Here is a 12,760-nt window from a genome sequence, read left to right as displayed (position 1 = left end):
AATTCTTACGTTAAATTGACAAGGGCGGTTTGGAGCTGTGAGTAGGCGTGGGATTTGTCACATATGGTTTAGGGCCCGACATATCTCTCCCTCAATGCCGTACCGGGAAGCAAGGTCGGTAGCAGAAAGCAGCGAAGGGCCAACTGCGTCCAAAAGCGATCGCACGGGCCGAAATCCCGGGATGACTCGTTTGGTACGACGCTCCAGCGCCGGTGTCTGGAGGTACTGCGTTTTTCTCTCTTGTTCAAACATTGCGTCCGCGCATGCGTAAATATTCTGGCTCTCCGTTACGTAGGCTACAGAAAAATAAATAAATAAATAAAAAATAAAAATAAAAAATTAAGATGCTGGTTTTTACGAGGAAATCAATGAAATGAGAATCGGGGGGCTTCCGTTGTCATGGAATGGCAGAATTACCCAGAATTCTTTTTGGCCATGAAGGAGGCAACTTGAGCAGCACGAGACTGGCCCTCATCGAATGGCTAAAGCGCGGCCGGAGGCAAAAGTAGTGAGAAGAAGATCTCTAGCCAGATACTAAGGAGTAACCCTGGTGTGTGCTGTTAACGTAGACTTTTGATTTCTGAACAAGCTTTTACTCTAGAAAACTCGCAACAAATTAGTGCTTCTTTTCGCTGCTATCCTCGTAGCAAAAAACTGGCCTTTTGTAATTTCTTGTCAAGCAAAGGGTATAACGTAAATAAGAGAATACTGAGATTTATATTTGCAATTTACTTGTCCTCTTACCACTTAAGTCAAACTCTACACCTCTATGCATTGAAAATCTTCTTATGCATGATCTTCGCGGAAATTACATTCTGTCCCTCAATAAACCTAAAACAACCAGTTATGGTATTAGTTCTTTTCTAACGTATCAGCTGAGTTGCGAAATGCGCTACCTGGGTTTATCCGTACCACTGAGTTTACTGGTTTTAAAAAAAAATCGAGGGTCGCATTTTGTACAGCGGCTTTTCTTGTTAATTAATATATCTTTAAGTATTGTGTATTTAGTTATATACCTGTAGATGCTATGTATTGTAGCTGTAAATGTAATGTCTCGAAGATATTAGCTCTTGTAGTTATTCAGAAATTCTAGATGAAAAAGAGTTTTTGCAAGCATGCATGTATGTATGTTACCTTCAGCAGGGCGCATGCGCACACTTTGTAATCTGTGACTTCAATGCTTACCATATGTTAGATAAATGACTTTACACCTGAATATATAAGCCATCGAATTCTTACGTTAAATTGACAAGGGCGGTTTGGAGCTGTGAGTAGGCGTGGGATTTGTCACATATGGTTTAGGGCCCGACATATCTCTCCCTCAATGCCGTACCGGGAAGCAAGGTCGGTAGCAGAAAGCAGCGAAGGGCCAACTGCGTCCAAAAGCGATCGCACGGGCCGAAATCCCGGGATGACTCGTTTGGTACGACGCTCCAGCGCCGGTGTCTGGAGGTACTGCGTTTTTCTCTCTTGTTCAAACATTGCGTCCGCGCATGCGTAAATATTCTGGCTCTCCGTTACGTAGGCTACAGAAAAATAAATAAATAAATAAAAAAAAAATATTAAAATTAAGATGCTGGTTTTTACAAGGAAATCAATGAAATGAGAATCGGGGGGCTTCCGTTGTCATGGAATGGCAGAATTACCCAGAATTCTTTTTGGCCATGAAGGAGGCAACTTGAGCAGCACGAGACTGGCCCTCATCGAATGGCTAAAGCGCGGCCGGAGGCAAAAGTAGTGAGAAGAAGATCTCTAGCCAGATACTAAGGAGTAACCCTGGTGTGTGCTGTTAACGTAGACTTTTGATTTCTGAACAAGCTTTTACTCTAGAAAACTCGCAACAAATTAGTGCTTCTTTTCGCTGCTATCCTCGTAGCAAAAAACTGGCCTTTTGTAATTTCTTGTCAAGCAAAGGGTATAACGTAAATAAGAGAATACTGAGATTTATATTTGCAATTTACTTGTCCTCTTACCACTTAAGTCAAACTCTACACCTCTATGCATTGAAAATCTTCTTATGCATGATCTTCGCGGAAATTACATTCTGTCCCTCAATAAACCTAAAACAACCAGTTATGGTATTAGTTCTTTTCTAACGTATCAGCTGAGTTGCGAAATGCGCTACCTGGGTTTATCCGTACCACTGAGTTTACTGGTTTTAAAAAAAAATCGAGGGTCGCATTTTGTACAGCGGCTTTTCTTGTTAATTAATATATCTTTAAGTATTGTGTATTTAGTTATATACCTGTAGATGCTATGTATTGTAGCTGTAAATGTAATGTCTCGAAGATATTAGCTCTTGTAGTTATTCAGAAATTCTAGATGAAAAAGAGTTTTTGCAAGCATGCATGTATGTATGTTACCTTCAGCAGGGCGCATGCGCACACTTTGTAATCTGTGACTTCAATGCTTACCATATGTTAGATAAATGACTTTACACCTGAATATATAAGCCATCGAATTCTTACGTTAAATTGACAAGGGCGGTTTGGAGCTGTGAGTAGGCGTGGGATTTGTCACATATGGTTTAGGGCCCGACATATCTCTCCCTCAATGCCGTACCGGGAAGCAAGGTCGGTAGCAGAAAGCAGCGAAGGGCCAACTGCGTCCAAAAGCGATCGCACGGGCCGAAATCCCGGGATGACTCGTTTGGTACGACGCTCCAGCGCCGGTGTCTGGAGGTACTGCGTTTTTCTCTCTTGTTCAAACATTGCGTCCGCGCATGCGTAAATATTCTGGCTCTCCGTTACGTAGGCTACAGAAAAATAAATAAATAAATAAAAAATAAAAATAAAAAATTAAGATGCTGGTTTTTACAAGGAAATCAATGAAATGAGAATCGGGGGGCTTCCGTTGTCATGGAATGGCAGAATTACCCAGAATTCTTTTTGGCCATGAAGGAGGCAACTTGAGCAGCACGAGACTGGCCCTCATCGAATGGCTAAAGCGCGGCCGGAGGCAAAAGTAGTGAGAAGAAGATCTCTAGCCAGATACTAAGGAGTAACCCTGGTGTGTGCTGTTAACGTAGACTTTTGATTTCTGAACAAGCTTTTACTCTAGAAAACTCGCAACAAATTAGTGCTTCTTTTCGCTGCTATCCTCGTAGCAAAAAACTGGCCTTTTGTAATTTCTTGTCAAGCAAAGGGTATAACGTAAATAAGAGAATACTGAGATTTATATTTGCAATTTACTTGTCCTCTTACCACTTAAGTCAAACTCTACACCTCTATGCATTGAAAATCTTCTTATGCATGATCTTCGCGGAAATTACATTCTGTCCCTCAATAAACCTAAAACAACCAGTTATGGTATTAGTTCTTTTCTAACGTATCAGCTGAGTTGCGAAATGCGCTACCTGGGTTTATCCGTACCACTGAGTTTACTGGTTTTAAAAAAAAATCGAGGGTCGCATTTTGTACAGCGGCTTTTCTTGTTAATTAATATATCTTTAAGTATTGTGTATTTAGTTATATACCTGTAGATGCTATGTATTGTAGCTGTAAATGTAATGTCTCGAAGATATTAGCTCTTGTAGTTATTCAGAAATTCTAGATGAAAAAGAGTTTTTGCAAGCATGCATGTATGTATGTTACCTTCAGCAGGGCGCATGCGCACACTTTGTAATCTGTGACTTCAATGCTTACCATATGTTAGATAAATGACTTTACACCTGAATATATAAGCCATCGAATTCTTACGTTAAATTGACAAGGGCGGTTTGGAGCTGTGAGTAGGCGTGGGATTTGTCACATATGGTTTAGGGCCCGACATATCTCTCCCTCAATGCCGTACCGGGAAGCAAGGTCGGTAGCAGAAAGCAGCGAAGGGCCAACTGCGTCCAAAAGCGATCGCACGGGCCGAAATCCCGGGATGACTCGTTTGGTACGACGCTCCAGCGCCGGTGTCTGGAGGTACTGCGTTTTTCTCTCTTGTTCAAACATTGCGTCCGCGCATGCGTAAATATTCTGGCTCTCCGTTACGTAGGCTACAGAAAAATAAATAAATAAATAAAAAATAAAAATAAAAAATTAAGATGCTGGTTTTTACAAGGAAATCAATGAAATGAGAATCGGGGGGCTTCCGTTGTCATGGAATGGCAGAATTACCCAGAATTCTTTTTGGCCATGAAGGAGGCAACTTGAGCAGCACGAGACTGGCCCTCATCGAATGGCTAAAGCGCGGCCGGAGGCAAAAGTAGTGAGAAGAAGATCTCTAGCCAGATACTAAGGAGTAACCCTGGTGTGTGCTGTTAACGTAGACTTTTGATTTCTGAACAAGCTTTTACTCTAGAAAACTCGCAACAAATTAGTGCTTCTTTTCGCTGCTATCCTCGTAGCAAAAAACTGGCCTTTTGTAATTTCTTGTCAAGCAAAGGGTATAACGTAAATAAGAGAATACTGAGATTTATATTTGCAATTTACTTGTCCTCTTACCACTTAAGTCAAACTCTACACCTCTATGCATTGAAAATCTTCTTATGCATGATCTTCGCGGAAATTACATTCTGTCCCTCAATAAACCTAAAACAACCAGTTATGGTATTAGTTCTTTTCTAACGTATCAGCTGAGTTGCGAAATGCGCTACCTGGGTTTATCCGTACCACTGAGTTTACTGGTTTTAAAAAAAAATCGAGGGTCGCATTTTGTACAGCGGCTTTTCTTGTTAATTAATATATCTTTAAGTATTGTGTATTTAGTTATATACCTGTAGATGCTATGTATTGTAGCTGTAAATGTAATGTCTCGAAGATATTAGCTCTTGTAGTTATTCAGAAATTCTAGATGAAAAAGAGTTTTTGCAAGCATGCATGTATGTATGTTACCTTCAGCAGGGCGCATGCGCACACTTTGTAATCTGTGACTTCAATGCTTACCATATGTTAGATAAATGACTTTACACCTGAATATATAAGCCATCGAATTCTTACGTTAAATTGACAAGGGCGGTTTGGAGCTGTGAGTAGGCGTGGGATTTGTCACATATGGTTTAGGGCCCGACATATCTCTCCCTCAATGCCGTACCGGGAAGCAAGGTCGGTAGCAGAAAGCAGCGAAGGGCCAACTGCGTCCAAAAGCGATCGCACGGGCCGAAATCCCGGGATGACTCGTTTGGTACGACGCTCCAGCGCCGGTGTCTGGAGGTACTGCGTTTTTCTCTCTTGTTCAAACATTGCGTCCGCGCATGCGTAAATATTCTGGCTCTCCGTTACGTAGGCTACAGAAAAATAAATAAATAAATAAAAAATAAAAATAAAAATTAAGATGCTGGTTTTTACAAGGAAATCAATGAAATGAGAATCGGGGGGCTTCCGTTGTCATGGAATGGCAGAATTACCCAGAATTCTTTTTGGCCATGAAGGAGGCAACTTGAGCAGCACGAGACTGGCCCTCATCGAATGGCTAAAGCGCGGCCGGAGGCAAAAGTAGTGAGAAGAAGATCTCTAGCCAGATACTAAGGAGTAACCCTGGTGTGTGCTGTTAACGTAGACTTTTGATTTCTGAACAAGCTTTTACTCTAGAAAACTCGCAACAAATTAGTGCTTCTTTTCGCTGCTATCCTCGTAGCAAAAAACAGGCCTTTTGTAATTTCTTGTCAAGCAAAGGGTATAACGTAAATAAGAGAATACTGAGATTTATATTTGCAATTTACTTGTCCTCTTACCACTTAAGTCAAACTCTACACCTCTATGCATTGAAAATCTTCTTATGCATGATCTTCGCGGAAATTACATTCTGTCCCTCAATAAACCTAAAACAACCAGTTATGGTATTAGTTTTTTTCTAACGTATCAGCTGAGTTGCGAAATGCGCTACCTGGGTTTATCCGTACCACTGAGTTTACTGGTTTTAAAAAAAAATCGAGGGTCGCATTTTTTACAGCGGCTTTTCTTGTTAATTAATATATCTTTAAGTATTGTGTATTTAGTTATATACCTGTAGATGCTATATATTGTAGCTGTAAATGTAATGTCTCGAAGATATTAGCTCTTGTAGTTATTCAGAAATTCTAGATGAAAAAGAGTTTTTGCAAGCATGCATGTATGTATGTTACCTTCAGCAGGGCGCATGCGCACACTTTGTAATCTGTGACTTCAATGCTTACCATATGTTAGATAAATGACTTTACACCTGAATATATAAGCCATCGAATTCTTACGTTAAATTGACAAGGGCGGTTTGGAGCTGTGAGTAGGCGTGGGATTTGTCACATATGGTTTAGGGCCCGACATATCTCTCCCTCAATGCCGTACCGGGAAGCAAGGTCGGTAGCAGAAAGCAGCGAAGGGCCAACTGCGTCCAAAAGCGATCGCACCGGCCGAAATCCCGGGATGACTCGTTTGGTACGACGCTCCAGCGCCGGTGTCTGGAGGTACTGCGTTTTTCTCTCTTGTTCAAACATTGCGTCCGCGCATGCGTAAATATTCTGGCTCTCCGTTACGTAGGCTACAGAAAAATAAATAAATAAATAAAAAAAAAAAATAAAAAATTAAGATGCTGGTTTTTACAAGGAAATCAATGAAATGAGAATCGGGGGGCTTCCGTTGTCATGGAATGGCAAAATTACCCAGAATTCTTTTTGGCCATGAAGGAGGCAACTTGAGCAGCACGAGACTGGCCCTCATCGAATGGCTAAAGCGCGGCCGGAGGCAAAAGTAGTGAGAAGAAGATCTCTAGCCAGATACTAAGGAGTAACCCTGGTGTGTGCTGTTAACGTAGACTTTTGATTTCTGAACAAGCTTTTACTCTAGAAAACTCGCAACAAATTAGTGCTTCTTTTCGCTGCTATCCTCGTAGCAAAAAACTGGCCTTTTGTAATTTCTTGTCAAGCAAAGGGTATAACGTAAATAAGAGAATACTGAGATTTATATTTGCAATTTACTTGTCCTCTTACCACTTAAGTCAAACTCTACACCTCTATGCATTGAAAATCTTCTTATGCATGATCTTCGCGGAAATTACATTCTGTCTTTCAATAAACCTAAAACAACCAGTTATGGTCTTAGTTCTTTTCTAACGTATCAGCTGAGTTGCGAAATGCGCTACCTGAGTTTGTTTACTGGTTTTAAAAGAGAATCGAGGGTCGCATTTTGTACAGCGGCTTTTATTGTTAATTAATATATCTTTAAGTATTGTGCATTTAGTTATATACCTGTAGATGCTATGTATTGTAGCTGTAAATGTAATGTCTCGAAGACTTCAATGCTTACCATATGACAGATAAAATGACTTTACACCTGAATATATAAGCCATCGAATTCTTACGTTAAATTGACAAGGGCGGTTTGGACCTGTGAGTAGGCGTGGGATTTGTCACATATGGTTTAGGGGCCGACATATCTCTCCCTCAATGCCTTACCGGGAGGCAAGGTCGGTAGCAGAAAGCAGCGAAGGGTGTCTGGAGGTACTGCGTTTTTCTCTCCTGTTTAAACATTGCGTCCGCGCATGCGTAAATGTTCTTGCTCTCCGTTACGTAGCCATTAAGAAAGAATAAATTGAAGATGCTGGTTTTTACAAGGAATTGATATTGCAGTTGAACAGATTCTACATGCAGGAGCTCGTATGGTAAGAAGCGCGCGTTTCTGGTCTTTCATGCAGACTGGGACGCCTAAAATGCTCAGTTTTAAGCATGGCGGTTCTCGAGTGGATTATGGTCATATATCTTCTATATAAGAAACCCAATTGCTGTATTATCACTCGGCAACAAACAAAGTTAAACAATTCCAAAGGTCGGTTACCAAACGTCACTCTAAAGCTAAACATTTTAAAATCAAAGCTTAGGCGTACTTAATTTATCTTAAGCCTAATTACTCTTCAGCAGCGATATTCTATGGGGAACTTAAATAAATCTTTTTTTATTAATAGTGCGGTGTCTTGATCTTCAGTGGTGAAGCGGAAAGAAGTGGTTCATTTAGCGTTTAAACTCCGCCTTCAGTTCCAATCCACGGGTACGATTTCTGATTTTCCTTATTTTATCTGCTACCAAAAGGACCCAATTCAAATTACGAATTAACGGTAATCGTTAATTTAAAGAGGAGATGATGTTGCAACCTCCTCCCCAGGAATTTCAAATGAAAGCGGACGGCCCTGGGAACTAGTTGATAAGCAAGATCACCCCTGGACTGGAATGGACCAACGCAAGTTAATGCAGACCTTGTAATGACTTAACTCTTTCCTTGCTTTAATTAGGAGGAGTTTAGACAAACTGGCTATTCTGTCGAGACAGAATGGACAAGAATTGGGAAGGAAAAAGACGGAAGATGCTTGGCCGGACAAATTGGTTTCTGTTGACGGACCAAACATTACCTAAAGAAGATCGACGAATAAACAGTTTCTAATTCTAAATATACTTGTAACAATTAAGAGGGCAAAAGACTCGTTTGGAATAAAAGCCTCCTTATACTGGAATCTCAACCACAGCTTACTTCTCTTTTGCGTGGCCTTAAGTTAAAATACGAGAGAGTTCTGTTGCATTTTGTGATAAAAATGCTATTCGTAAAACGACTACGGCAATCATGCGCACATTTTGTAAATATGCGCAAATCGTACGTAAAAGGTGTCAACGAAATTTTAGTTGTCAAGTAATGACATTTCTAACTCATCGCTACTTACCAGTAAATTTCTCTCGCTCTTGCTTGTGTCCTGCGCTGAAGGGCAGCAAAAATCCTAGTGAAATTATACTTATGACTCGCTCAATCTCGGTTATGAGTTTACATACCCTATGACCATTTATGGAAACTGATTGAGCGGGATGTTTCATAAAAGTGGAATAGTCCAGTTCAGAAATAATGACATATAATAAAACAAAAAATTCCATTTGCACTCATTGGATATGACATAGCTTCCTTGGCAGTTTACCACCCAAAATCCAAAACGCGCTCCTAAAATAATTGCAAATTATTGTTTGCGCATGCAAAATGTCAAAGGGATGAACCATCTGATTTCATGAGAATTTTACCGTGAATTAAAGATTAACTATAAATGTTACTTTGCGAGAGAGCGAAAGAAATTTACTGTTAGGTAGTTCTCGTGTATTACGACTGAATTTCGTCGAGGATAAGCAAAGCAAGTAATAGACCAATTTCGATATATTAAGATTCAGTCCGAAACAAAAGGCATCATCTCGAGGCTCTTGGGAATAAATATAAGGATTTGTATGAATTTATTCCCCAGAGCCTCGAGATGATGCCTTTTGTTTTGGACTGAATTTTAATATATCGAAATTGGTCTATTGACGTTAAAAAAAGTGGGATGACCATTCGTGAAAATACTAAGTCAGCTAATTATAACTAAGCATACTGGAATGACAGATACCTTGCTTGCCTACATTTTCACTCAGCACGTGCACGCGCTTACTGTAAGACAGGAAGGTTGCGACACTGCGCGCGCACGGTAGAAACACGCCGGAAAACTAAATGAGAAGGTCCTACAATAAGCAACTTAACTGTTTTTAGGTGATCACTTCACTTAAACCCTTCCAGTAACCTGGTTTCTGAATCGAAAGTAAACGACTGAATTTGGACATTGCTTCTTGCGCACGCGTACCTCTTGGTGTAAATATCTTCGTGCTAAAGCTCGCGCAAGGAATTCTTTTCGTATTGTGACGCAAAAAGGCATCACTGCAGCAAATGAAAGTATTCACTTGTTTTGCTCAGTTTGTAGCGGAGGAACGATTTCTTTAGTGTTGGGTTAAGAGATAAGATTATAATTCGATATTGTTATTGGTTCAAAAAGAGTTTCATAAACTGAAGGTAAGGTTATTTACTAGCATACAGAGGTTCGTTTTCGGCGGAAAATTCTTTTCCGTGAAAAACTAAAAGCGGAGTGATTTTAAGTCATTGATTTTTTACGCACAATGGTCGTTTTCCGTGTTCAGCAATTTCCTTTTAGAGCAGGAATAACGTATTATAAGGAAACAAGTGTCCTGATATGTTGACGCATTTAATTTTTTTTCCCTACAGTTACTCCGCAGTTGTTTTTGCGGGATTCATCATGGCAAACAACAGTCTTCCTTTGTCCAAGGAGCAACTTTGTCAAATTATAAATCAACAGCAAACTACAATCCAAAGTTTGCTAAGCGAGCGGCAGTGGCTCATTGATGCTTATCATATTCAGCAACTGGATGTACAGAAATTTAAACAAACGTCCATAAAGTGGGAAACATACGCAAATGGCTTGTCTGAAGAATTAAACCACGCCAGACAAGATCTGGCTAAGCTCACAGAAAGTCATGAGATTCTAAAAGACAAGTATGAGGCCGTTAAGGGCATGTATTGGGAAGTTAAAGAGAAAAACGACGCTAATAAAGCACTTCTTCAGTATGGCATGGACCTCGGGAGGGGCGTATTTCAAGAAGGTATGTTTTTCAAACAGTCGTATTACCAACTACTTGAGCAGTACAGAAGAGCATGGTCATCAGCTCCAAGCCAGGCACAAACAGTCAGTGAGAGTCAAGATCCTGAAGCCTGTGATCAGTCAACTCAGTCAAATTCACTGCTTACCTTTAATCTGCTTCATGCAACCAGCACCCCTCCCGAGGTGGTCGTCTCACCGCTCCTTACTTCCATCAACTCGAGTGATGCCAATATTTTCATCACTCAAGGAGCTGACCTCTCACAGAAGCCACAAGGCTCCATAATAATCAGCTTGCTTCCAAACACTTTTGCGGTGGATGTGCCAAATGTTGCTGGCGCGTTAATGAGTCCAACTGAGGAAACAGCACAGGAAATGGAAATCTTCGAGACTCAGCTAACCGAGAAAGAAGAATATTCTTTGTTCTCAGATGATATCGTAGAGCAATCTCAATTATACCTCGAATATCGACGCCCTGTCACTTGTGACGAGAGAATAGAAGATCCTGAGATCTCCATTAGCCAGTCTCTCTGCGAACACACACAAAATGAGGTAAGCCGAAAAAAAGAAGTAAAAAAACAGGACAAGCAATCGCGATGCGCTGGTCAGTGCCGTATTTATCTCTTCAGGGATATCTAAGACATTGAAGTAATGTTTACCTTTTTTGTGCAAAATACTCGGCTTATTACCGGTACTCGATTTTACTAGTCTCACGATCAAAATACAATTTATGGAGGAGAGATGCCCAACTGAATTAAATTATTATTCATTTACCTTTTCATTCACTCAGCTGTTAGTTTTTCTACTGAGTAATGTTCTCTCATGGTATTTCTAGGAAGCCGCTCTTTCCGCTGAAGTGTCAAATGAGAGCGTAAAAGAGATAGATGTCTACGAGCCAAATGCTACCAAGGAAGATGATTTAGAGGGACCATCTGAAGTCCAAGAAACTCTAAATGACGCAGACGCAGTCTCCACTGAAATGCAAGTCGAATGCGCATCCTATCGAGGCCATGGGATGGAGATGGATGTCTATGAGCCAATTGCTACCAAGGAAGATGATGTGGAGGAACCATCTGGAATCCAAGAAACTTTAAATGACGCAGACGCAGTCTCCACTGAAATGCAAGTCGAATGCGCATCCTATCGAGGCGATGGGATGGAAATGGATGTCTATGAGTCAAGTGCTAGCAAGGAAGATGATGTGGAGGAACGATCTGGAATCCAAGAAACTTTAAATGACGCAGACGCAGTCTCCACTGAAATGCAAGACGAATGCGCATCCTATCGAGGCGATGGGATGGAGATGGATTTCTACGAGTCAAGTGCTAGCAAGGAAGATGATGTGGAGGAACAATCTGGAATACAAGAAACTTTAAATGACGCAGACGCAGTCTCCACATTGCAAGTCGAATGCGTATCCAACCTACGCGATGGCATGGAGGTAGATGTTAGCGGAACAAGTAATATCCGCAGCGAGAGCTGCTGGAAAGACGTAAAACCAAAGGTAGGCTGACAGAGCTACAATCATATGTGAATACGACCCACTTTAACACACATGTTTGGTTAGATTATTCTGCTATCTTAGTGTGAAAGAAAGATTGTGCGCTGTGGTGTAAATAGTATAGGATTCATTTGATATTTTGCAATTATAACGATATTATGACATTGTTTACCATTTATACATTTTTGAGCTCTATCTTTCACTAACTCTTTGTTACTCAAAAGATGCACACTTGACCAAGAGCTTTTTTCGACCTATAGCTAGTCTGCTTTTTAATGCTGCTAGTGAGAACCAAGTGGATTGGTCTTTCGTTAATTAATTCATTCCGGCAATCATTACCTTCTTTATTCAGTTTGTCTTTTTTCTGGAATTGTTTATTGATTTGTTTTTAAAAAGTAAGGCCCTCCACGGATTAGATAAGTTGTTATCGACAACTGTTTACAGTCGAAAACTTCAAGTTATTTAAATCGAAAACTGTTAATCTTAGGAAATCCGTTCCACAGACCGCGAAAAGTTCAGTCGTCTATAATCGGTATTTTTTAACAGAGCCTGAGAAAATAGTGGCAAGAAATGAAAAACCACTTACTTTAAAAATCGTTTGCGTCGCTGCGAAATAAACTTTTTCATTATATCTCTCAGATAGTACGCGCGCTGTAATTGGCTAAATTAGCGGGCCGTATTCTACAGTACGGCCCGCTGTACAGCCCGCTAAATTTAAAATTTCGACAAAACATCTAGCGAGTTTTTCATGTCATTTCTGTTGCATAAACTTGTACTGAAAACTGTTTGAATCTTGCAAGCAACTATTTCAAACTTAACAGCCAAGAAGATTTAGTTTTTGGGATTTTGGCACGGCATTCTTTGTGGCAGTTGAACCTTCCGCTTCACTTTGACTAGTTTCCTTGCCGG

General features: G+C 40.5%; 1 long non-coding RNA gene across 1 annotated transcript; it reads right to left on the bottom strand.

Moving 5' to 3' along the window:
* Positions 1-5,661: 5,661 nt before the first annotated feature.
* Positions 5,662-11,366, bottom strand: LOC138011194 (uncharacterized). The gene is made up of 3 exons (XR_011124643.1): positions 11,125-11,366; positions 10,500-10,880; positions 5,662-5,749 (listed from the first exon to the last, which is right to left on the bottom strand). It is a non-coding gene; the product is annotated as an uncharacterized lncRNA (long non-coding RNA).
* Between the last annotated feature and the right edge of the window lie 1,394 nt (positions 11,367-12,760).

This window comes from Montipora foliosa, chromosome 7 (assembly GCF_036669935.1).
Source record: "Montipora foliosa isolate CH-2021 chromosome 7, ASM3666993v2, whole genome shotgun sequence".
Classification (NCBI taxonomy): Eukaryota; Metazoa; Cnidaria; class Anthozoa; order Scleractinia; family Acroporidae; genus Montipora; species Montipora foliosa.
This window is presented reverse-complemented; position numbering and strand designations above follow the sequence as displayed.